Source organism: Pinus tabuliformis, chromosome 6 (assembly GCF_031772625.1).
Source record: "Pinus tabuliformis cultivar Carrire ecotype Pingquan chromosome 6, CPIR1, whole genome shotgun sequence".
Taxonomy (NCBI): Eukaryota; Viridiplantae; Streptophyta; class Pinopsida; order Pinales; family Pinaceae; genus Pinus; species Pinus tabuliformis.
In genome coordinates, this window is record NC_142292.1 from 1,062,247,660 (window position 1) to 1,062,259,057 (window position 11,398).

Sequence of the window (11,398 nt, forward strand, 5' to 3'; positions counted from 1 at the left end):
CAGATGGATGGTCCCTTAAGTGCATCATGGATATGATGATAGGAATGTTAGGAACTCCTCAATCTCAGGTTCTAATGGATTCTCTCTATCAAATTCGGCCCATGACTCTTTGGTCTCCTTGTCAGATTGGTGAAGGTGATCAAATAAGGTTTCTAGATTAGGTTGTGGCTCATGGAAATTTTTATCTTCTATTACTTTTGGAGAGGTAGATATGTTCTTGATATTTTTCAAGTTTTTCTCTTCCTAAGAGGCAGAGGCAAATACACCAACTACTGCGAGGATTCAAGAAAGTTCTTGGATTAAAATTCTTCAATAGATTCTTGAACATTCTTGTATGTTGTCTTGTTGATTGTTAATTCTTCTTTAGCACATGGATTAGTGCATGGTGGGGGGGGTTTCTTACAACACCCAAATAAAAACTTCTTAGAGGAATAAATGAAGTGTGCTAAAAAAATCAAAACAAGATTTTTCATGTGCTTGGATGTCCTCATGCTACTAAGACCTTGTTGTCACCAATTTATTTGTTAACATGAGTTACCTTTTTCCTTTCCATGAATTAAACCTAAAAGAAAATAAAACACACTTGCATAAAAGGAAACATAGCGTTCCAGCAAAAAGAAGTCAAACCACACTTATGAGCTCCGGGTGCTATTGAGATCTTTTCATTAACAAGTTATCTTATCACTTCGTTAACTCAAAAAATCCTCTTGCAAAATAAAAGAAAGAAACATGTCTTTACCAACACGATAAGGGCTTGTGGGACTCACCAAATTGGTCATGCATGTTCTTACCTCCTATATTACCTTCCCACTATTCCAAGTCTTAAATGTTGTGGAATCGATGAGCAAAATTAGACCACTAAGGTTTATATCTCTCGAGTGCCTCGCCTACAACAATGCCAAACTTTGGGTGACTTTATTGATGGAAATTTCCAAACATAAATTTTCAATCCAGGAGCGTGAACTTAGAGGCACTGCATAGTATGTGCGGAGGTATGGACATTGATGGCTATACTACCCAACTACTATAATAAGGATCCTATCATGAATTAGAGGTTTGGTCTTTGTATAACATACTCAAGAACACTTTCTTTTGTAAGGACAGTCAAGTTCCTATAGGTTGTCTCCAAATCTTACCTTTAGCATGTCTCACATCTATACTTAGTAATAATCATATTGGAATGGACACTCTAAAAACATCATAATCAACTGAGTACCTATTGCAAGGTTCTTACAAATCACAACTCACTCAATAATCATTTATCACCATTCCCATATGAAGAGTTACCTGCACATAGTCTCCTTTAGTGAAAGATTCATTATTCTACTGATCTATTAGAAGACCCTAAGCTATTGGAACCAAAGGGATCTTGTTGCAGGACCCTTCCCTGAAAGGTTGTAGTCTTTCACACTTAGAGGAAGAGTGTGTTCCTACAATCACTGAAGGTTGCAAAGCTATAAGAGAATCCTTTAGTGATTGATCTCTTGCAATTCAAAATAATTTGGAAACGAGTAAAAGGAATCAAGGCATCAAAAGGACTCAAAACCACCAACCATGTGCAGCGTTACCAATACCAAAATCAAAAATCAAAACCCAGAACATAGTTGGGTAGCGTATCAAAATAAATCAACCTAGATTCACAACTAAAAGACTATCATGTGCATCAAATCACATTGTGTGTCATCAACTATTTTAAATACAATACAAAGCAAGACCATATGTTAAATTTGCTAATTGTTAAATAAACATTTTTGGCATTCACAAAAGAATAAAAGCACTAGGTATTAGATCTACATGTTACAAGTCAAACCTAAACAAGACGCAATCATCCATACATTCAATCTATTATAGAACATAATGTTACTTTGTATAGTGTCCAAAACCCAAACACTCCAAACCATAACTATACTATATGAACCAAATGAAACCACCACACATTTAATGTTCATAAGACAAATTTCCAATCGTTATGCTGGGTTTGATCACAACAACAAAAATCTTTATGTCATTTATGCAAAATACAAGTGATGGGGATTAGATCTATGTAATATAAATTAAGTATAAACATAGCACAATCCTTCATACATCAAGTCTATAATAAATTCGAGCATTACCTAGTGTTATGTATCGAATGTGAATGCTACCAATTAGATCTAGGATGTACAAATATGTTGCAACTATTACGCAACGGATCTATACATTTTATATATGAAAAAACATATTATTAGTCAACATGTTGAACGCAATTTCAACAAGCAAGGTCTATGTGATCTATATATGAAACACAACCAATATAACCCAGATATGTATTCTATAAGCCAAATACAACCATTACTTATGCAATCCACACATTTTTTGTAACCTAGAGATATCATCAAAGATTAAACTCATGCGTTAGATGTTAAACAATAAATCCACTTATGAAAACAAAACAATTCAAGTAATGAAATAGAGTATACTCACAAACTATGACATGCACCATGCTTTGCATCGAGAGCACACTAGCAAGATGACTATAATACAATCTTGTGTTGTGACCAATGGGGTAACTATTGTATTTCTCCTTATGTATTTTTGGGATCTCTTTAATAAAAGATTGCTGTTGATGTTCCAATTCTATGTTTTGTGTTAGACCTTGGGTTGGTGGACCCTTTCCAACCAGTGGTGTTTTCTTGAAAGAAATTTAAATCAAAGCAAGATCTAACACAAAACACAAAATTGGAACATCAACAACAATCTTTTATTAAAGAGATCCCCATAATACATAAGGATAAATACAAGAGTGGCGCCAGTGAACACAACGCGAGGTTGTATTATAGTCACAAAATAAGAGCTTTTATCTATTACCACTATTTTCTAAAAATACTAAGATTCAAAGCTCTATTTTTATATACAATGGATTACATAGTACATTGCTATCTCCCAGAGTTTAAAGCCTATTCTTAGTAAAATCTAAGAGATCCAATGACCAAAACACATATCTAGAATGAGGGTATAATGAAGTGTCAAACTAGGTTTGAGCGGTAGCGTCCATCCTAAATAAACGTGAACGAAACAACCCTAATCTTGGTCGCATCTCATTGGGGTTGACCACTGAAGTGGCATGTAAACTAGGCACTCAATGTGAATTGGAGATGTAATCTAGTAGGCGGGAAAGTATCTTGAAGCTAACCCCGAGGGAACCCAAGTGTACATTCAAATGTGGGATGAACTCATTAATATCCAATGTGGAGCTCAGTTGCAGGAACCCCAAAGGGTTACAGGACTTGCTTAAACCCTCATTTATAGCCTTAATAAAGATTAAGTGCTTTAAATGTATTCAAAAACCATAAACAATAAACATTAGATAAAGATTTCCCTTAAAATTCTATTTAATCCTCCAAGGTGAAAATGTGAATCTAGGTAACACTTTTCCTTATTTTTTGACGTTTTATTTTTTAGGTATCGTCAACATTTTCATAGTTAACAATCATTTTTTTTAGATAGAAAAGTATAGTATTACATGTGGTTCATACTATTTTTTCATAAATTTTTCTATTATTATTAGTTCTCCCAACACTTATTAACCATAAAACCCTAATTCCAAAAAGTGTTTCCAATTTTCATGTTTTCACCCTCCATTATGCATAAAACAGGATTGTATGGGCACAAAAGTGAGGGTTTAAAAGGGTCAAAAGTGGGCAACTAACAATAAGTATATCATCGACCCCAGGTGGCCTCGATAGTATCTCTATTTGACCTAAACCTATTGACACTCGAGGAATTTGGAAATGTAGTTTGCAATCTCTCTCCTCAACCCAAGCCAATAATATACCCATCTTAACGTTATTATCATTTTCTATTAACCTGGAGAACCTAAGTAAAGTATCTAATGGAAATAATACATTATAATCCTTTTAACTATGTAGAATCTAGTATGTACAACTAGTTCTTGTACATCAATAAATTATCCTCCATCAACTCATAATATTCACATTTTTACCCTTAGGCTCCTTCTTTAGGCATTCCTTTATGTACTTGAAGTTTTTATCATTTTGTAGGACATCTCTGATCCTATTCTTTATATCTGATTCACTCACACTAGTATTTGTTAGGTGTATTGTTTGCATGTTACTTTGGTTAAGTGCACCTTTTACTCGGTTTTCTTTCCCTTTGATGTGTAAGATTTCAAAATCAAGTTCACTAATGAGAGCCATCCACCTAGCATTCCTAGCATTAAGGTGAGGTTGAAAAACTGTGTATTTCAACTTGTTGTGGTCTATCATCAACATGAACTTTCTTCCAAGCAAGTAATTTTGCCACATGTTCAAAGCATGGACAATGGTTACTAACTCTAGTTCATGGGTAATATGCTTGATTTCATGTTCATTGGGCCTCTTGGATTTATAAGTAACCACATGTCCATTCTATATGAGAACTCCATTGAGTTATTATTTGCAATCATTTGTACAAACTAAGAAATAAATATTTATATCTTCAATCTTCAAGATGATCATATTAGTGAAAATAAGCTTCAGTTGTTGAAAGTTTGCTTCGCATTCCATTAACCATATAAATCCTACTCCAACATTTTTTATAAAGTGATTGGATGGCTAATATTTGAAAATATGTTTATGAACCTTCGATAGTATCCAACAAATGCCATGAATGACCTTTATTTTGACACATTCTAAGGTGTAGTTCAATCCATGATTGCCTTGATTTTCTTAGAGTCAAGTATAACTCCTTCTGAGAACACATGACCCAAGTAATGGATCTTCCTCAAAAAGAAAACATAGTTGTATTTAGCGTATAAATATTGGTCTCTTAACACTTGCAATACTAACTTGATTTGTTCCTTATGATATTCCTTGTTATTTGAATACAAAAGGATGTCATCAATGAAAATAAAATAAACTTGTCTAGTTATTTACTGATGATGTTATTCATTAGGCACATGAATGTAGTTGGTGCATTAGTAAGCCTAAATAACACCACTACAAACTCATAATGCCCATACCCAGTACTTTAATGTAGTCTTTTGAATGCCGTCATTTGTGATCCTGACTTGATCATATCAGGACCTACAATATATCTTTGAAAACACTATGGCTTGTCCTCATTGATCTAAGAGGTCATTGATATTTATTTTTAATGGTCATATTGCTCAGTTTCCTATAGTCAATGCATAACATGAGGGTTCCATCCTTCTTCTTGATAAACAATGTTGGTGATCCCCACAGAGACACACTAGGTTTGATATACAATGTCCAACATCTCCTTTATATGTATCTTTTACTCCACCAACTCAGGTGTGATCATCCTATAAGGTACCTTGGACACAAGCACCACTCTTAGCATGAACTCCATTGAGAAGTTAATATCTCATTTGGGAGGTAATATTGATATTTATTTTGGAGACACATCGCTCTATTCCCATAGCACTATATAATCTTTGATTTCAGCTTACAATTTTTTTGTTGAATGCAACACCTATATGGCATACAGTGGGCATCCATTCCCATAGTATTTCTTTAGTTGTATTTTTGAAATATATGTTATTAACACATGTTTTTTATGCCCTGTATGAATCTTTTATTCCCTTCATCATCTTCACACTCCAAGGTTTTGTTAAAAAAGTTCAATATAACTTTATATGATGCCAACCAATCCATACCAATTATCATATCATATAACCATAGAGGTAGCACATTTAATATTGCTTGTGTGTGCAACCCACTCATCTTAAACCAATATGCTTCAATGAATTTTGTCTTAGTTCATGTAGACAACTTAACCAACCATTGCTTCATCTGCTTTCTTTTCTATAAAACACATTCCTCAGCAACTTGTGGTGCACTATTATTGAGGTTAGAAGCAAAGTCAATCAAACTTAAAATACTTTTGTTAATAAGCATACCTTCCATTTCCACCACCGATACCTAGTGCTATGTTTGTCAATTCTCAACAACTTGATATATTTTAGGTACATTTTTTGTTATCTCATTAACACCGGTAGCCTCTCGAACATTGTAACCCTTCTTGTAATCATTCTAATTGTGATGGAAATCTCATAGTAGGTGTGCTTCTCCACACCATGGTACTTTAATGGTCCTTTCTTATGGTATTCTTCCTTCTCCTTAACTATTTCTACTATCTTAGTTCCTATTGATGGCCAAATTTGAACATAATCGACATTAAGGAGATCACCTAATCAAGTCCCTAATTAGGCCCTTATCCGCTTGAGATGGTGATTTCGACTGGTTAAAATGGGTCCCATTACCCCACACTGTCCTTGCTAACATATGATGCTTCTAATTATTATCAAAAAGAAGAGGTACTAGACTTACCCTCTTGCATCTAGATTGAAATTAAACAATCCTTAAGCTGACATAAGGGCTCAACCAACCCATCAATAGAATTGCTCCTACAAAAGGAGACTTCTACAAATGTTTCCTAAATGCAAACGCAAATTAATCTAGGATGTAGGAAGCAAAATAAAATCCTAATCTATCTCGATCAAGAAAATATATATCTCTCTTCCCAATCAATAGAAAGAAGATATAATATGCACTAGCTTGAATCCAAATTAAAATGAAGCTAACAAGCCAGAGAAATAGTTCTAAGATTTACTACTATTCAAGCGGACATGCACATACAATTATAATTTTATTCAAATCACCATGATTGAATTCAAGACAAAAATGAATATGTCATACTACATAAGTACTTCTCTAATATAACAATAATTACAATCAAAGCAAGTATGAAATTAAACTAGTAAATAGTTAACAGCTAACACATACAAGCTTGCATAAATGCAATATTCAAGTATGATCTAACAGGTAACCAATTATATAAAGATAGCTTTATATGAATTTTAAATAAGTATACATTGATACAAAATTAACAATGGTGTTAAAACAATAAAAAAAATACTTATCCGGAACACAAGTTGAATCAAAATTTAATGAAGATGATGGCAACCAACCAACCAATAACTCTGACATTAGTGTCTAAGAGTGGTAGATTTGATGTGAAGCATTCAGAGTACATAAAATTACAAGAAATTCCATGATAGCATGAAACTCTTGAAGTTGTAATACGTCTCTTTACATCTAGTCCAAAAGATAGCCAATTTTCTACAAAACTCAATCTTCTACAGTAGTGCAAAAATCCCTTTTTGCAGAGAATTAGAACCCCCTGCTCCTCTTCAGAGCTTCCATTTATAATTTTACAAATTAAATTCCAAAATGGAATTTTGTTTCATGACAGATGAGTTAAGATTTTTTATTATAATTAAGGTTATGGAAATCTTCTTTTCCTCTCTATTTCTCCAATCCCATTGCTCATAGACTCTTGGGCATGATTTCCTTCAACCAATTCTACAAAATAATCATAAAAACATAATTAAAAACAAATCAGATTTGCACACAAACTCAAAATGAAAAATTGTTAAAACAACATTCTAAATAAAAAATTAACAAAATAAAATAATTAATACAAAATCCATGCTTTTCATTGCTTTCTATTGAAAAATCATTGGCAAATGAGCAATCTAAAATGAATTGCTAACAACATGACCGTTCTAGAAAATAAAATTTCCCCAAAACAAACTCCAAAAATCAAATTTGGTTGCAAATTCACAGCCTTGACTTCTACTAAATTTTTGGGGCAATAAATGGTCATGTTTTCTTGAATCAATGTTGTCAGGTTGTTCTCCTCAGAGTTAATTTTCCAACGAGCCTGCATTTGCCTCATTTGGTGTAGTAAAACTTGAGTTATTGCGTCTAAAATGTGAGTGACCAAAACTAATGGAAGTCTATTCTTTTAATAAAAAATTGGGCATGTATTTTTTTTAACTTTTGTTTTAATACATTAAAAAAAATCAAACAAACAAAATATATTATAAAATTTAAAATTTAAAACAAAAAGGGGTACCTATGGTGGTTAGAATTTAAATGAATGTTTTAATGAAATGGAGGGAGTGTGTACGTGTGTGACACCCTCATACCACAACTACCCAAGTAACTGGTCAAACCGTGTAAATATGCAACGAGAGGCCACTATAATGGGATTCAACCTCCTAAGTCACCTTAACGAAGTGTAGCCAGCAGAACACACCACATAGACCTTCCACATTAGCAACATAACTCCCAAGAGCTATCCCAACCACTCAGGTAACTAGCCCAGAGACCAACTGAAATTTTAGTGCGTCAAACTCCTGGAAGCTCCCTTGATATGGACAAGGGTGCATCTAGGAGGCTCCAGAAGCTCCCACAGAAAGGTCAAGGGAGCTTTCGAGCACTTTTTTCCCCAATGTTGTGCCTACGACTCCGAGATTTATGCCACTTTTCAAGCCCATAATCCAGGTCACTGCCCAGAAACCCCTATAGCTTTCAAAATCCATAATTTACATGACAACAAGACTTGCAAGCCAAAAACTGGCTTCAGGATTATGCCTGACCATCCCCAACCGGGACTGACATTATGTCAAACACTTGGCATCAATGCAATTTGCAGGACATAAATACAAGACAGAGCATAAATGACTGAGAACTCATATGATATTTGACAAGAAGGATCACCACCCTCTTCCCTTAACTTTTTGACATCAATTAGGTCTTACATCCATTATGCTTTCAATTACAAGTAAGTACATGAAATAACCATGACTATAACCAGACATATAACCATGCTTATAACCAACATTAAACCATGTAAATAACAATGAGATAATAGTCATTAAGGCCACATAGTAACAAGTACAAAAGCAAGAGAACTTAACTTTTATTAAAAATAGGCAAGAGCCAACCAGGTTTGGGACTTCCACATACCACCAAGCTATAGACATGGCTGAACCAAATATTTCTTCATCCAGTCACCCCCGTTCCATATTCCAAGCATGAATGTGGGATCTCATGAATAAAAAAATCCCAAAACAACCAAGGGAATCCATAGGTTAAACCACCTCCACCCTCACCAAACCATGATCTCACCAAAACCGACACTGAGATAACAAAACCAAACCAAGCTTGGAATGCCTCTGGACTCCATCACTATCCTTGAGGAATTTCCATCTCCTTGTATCTCGGGATTTACTGCAATCCACACCTGATCACTAGGCCCTAAACTGAGGCTCCACCCTTAGGATTTACCATGTATCCCACCAAAACAAGTCAATGGATTCCTAGGCCTTTGGGAATTTTCCTAAGACCACCTCTGTCCAAGATTTCGAAACCGTCCGGCAATTCCAAAGCTCAAAACCGAGAAACAATCCCATCACACCATGGCTATCTAAAAAAAGGCAAGGCAAGGCTGAAAACCACTATCATAACCCGGCAATACCATGCCACTGATAGCCAGAGAACCAAATACCAACATGCAAAGTCATGCATGTCAAAACTAGCTAGGAAATCACACATGCAATATGTTACCTACAAGTATTCCTGCTGAAGCTACTTGATCCTGCTCTTCCTTTCTTGCTCTTTGCTTTCCTTTCTTTTCCTTGTCCTTCCTTTGCTTGTTTTTCCCTTCCTTGCTCCAAAGCTAGAATGCTCCAAGAAAACTCTAAGTGTCCAAGAGTGTGAGAGAGAGAGAATAATGAGAGAGCTCCAAAACTGAACTGACAAAAGGTTACACTGACCAAACCTGAGAAAAATCTTGCTAGCTGATCCTCAGAATCCTTTTTATAAATGAGGGCTCTATTTTCTTCATTTTCCATTATTTTCCATTATTTTCCTTCATTTTCCTCCTCACATGCAACCTGTGACCTTTCGCCTTCCTTTTCTCCTAATTTCCATTATTTTCATGAATAAAATTCCAAAAAATGCATCATGCCTTTCCAAAGCCTTTGCCATTGCCTTCGCCAATTTCCTTAGCCATAATAACCAAAATGAACATCCACTATGATGTTTTTCCCACCATTTAGCTTGGAATACGTGTCCCATGACCGTGGTCTTATATTTTTATATTTACATGGATTTTTAACCAGGGTTGTTACAACGTGGAGGTGAGTGGAGGAGGGGCCCCCACTCCACATATAACCTGGCCTCTCCACCCCTCCCCCTTTTATATGACTCAAAGCCTTCTTCATATCTTATATATGAGTGAGCCCATGTCACCTTGGGAGCTTCATCCTAGCGGAATTAGATGGGGCACTAAATGAAATCCTCGACATGAAACTCACGAAGTGACGTTAGCTCTTGGATGTGGTGGTTCTATTATAATTTTTTAAATTATTTTTATATTTTATTTAAATTAATTTATATTTATTAAATATTTTATTTAAATTAATTTATATTTATTAAATATTAAATTTAAATATATTTACAATTGATATATAAAATTTAATTAAATTAATAAAGCTAGCTAAATTAATTGTTTAATTTATATTTAAATTATTAATTAAGTTAATAATTAACTAAATTAGTCTAAATTAAATATAATTACAAATTTAAATTAATTTTAGTTTATACAATTTACAAGACTAGTTATAAAATACACATTTACATATTTTAATGTTGAGGCACTCAAAAATGACCAAACTTTGATCAATGATATCTTTCAAATTGTGCGACGAAATTAAGCGAAATTTGAATCATTGGAAAGTTGGCAACAAAATGAAAGCAATGAAGTCATCAAAACATAAATCAAAGAGAACTGAAAATCACCTAAAACAAAGCAAATTAAAGCATTCTAAGAGCAATACTAACAAAATTCACATGGAGGGCCCCATAGTTTTGAAGAAATTAAGGGGGTGGTTGAGGCCTCAACAAGTCCCCTTTGGGTGGGATAGTTCTAATGGTTCACACTTTCAGTTGGATACTTAGACTTGGCACTATTTCCCTAAGTCTTGTACCATCATGATTTCAGTCATTTTTTTTTAAATCAAGCCTTATTCTTATTCTTCAAAACTCATGGGACCCTAATTTGTGCCTGGATTGTTTATAGTAGTACTTATATTTTCGCATGTGCCATCTAATTCGTAGGTTTATCAAAATCAATTCAATCCTAAAAGGATTGTGCCAACCCTCTAATAAAACATAGTATTTTCAATTTCTTATCCTCAATGCATCACACATACCTTAATAAGTCTACGAATATATTAACATAATCATCCATGATTAGTCATCTCAACTTGAGTTCATAGAGCTCTCCAATCTTGTCATCATAATATCTTTCTAACAAGTACTTCTTCCTAAAATATTATTGAGATTACTTCTAGGTCATCCTTCTCTCATTGATTCCTTGACATTCTTGAACTCTTCCAACCAAATGGAAGCCATTTAATTCAAATTTGGCTTTCATTTTGTAGAGTAGTTGTGTGCCCAGAAATACCTCAATCCTAGCAGTCAAACCTCTACTTCCTCGCCCTTATTTATTTGAGTATCGAAGGTAGGTGGTTTGACCCTCTAGA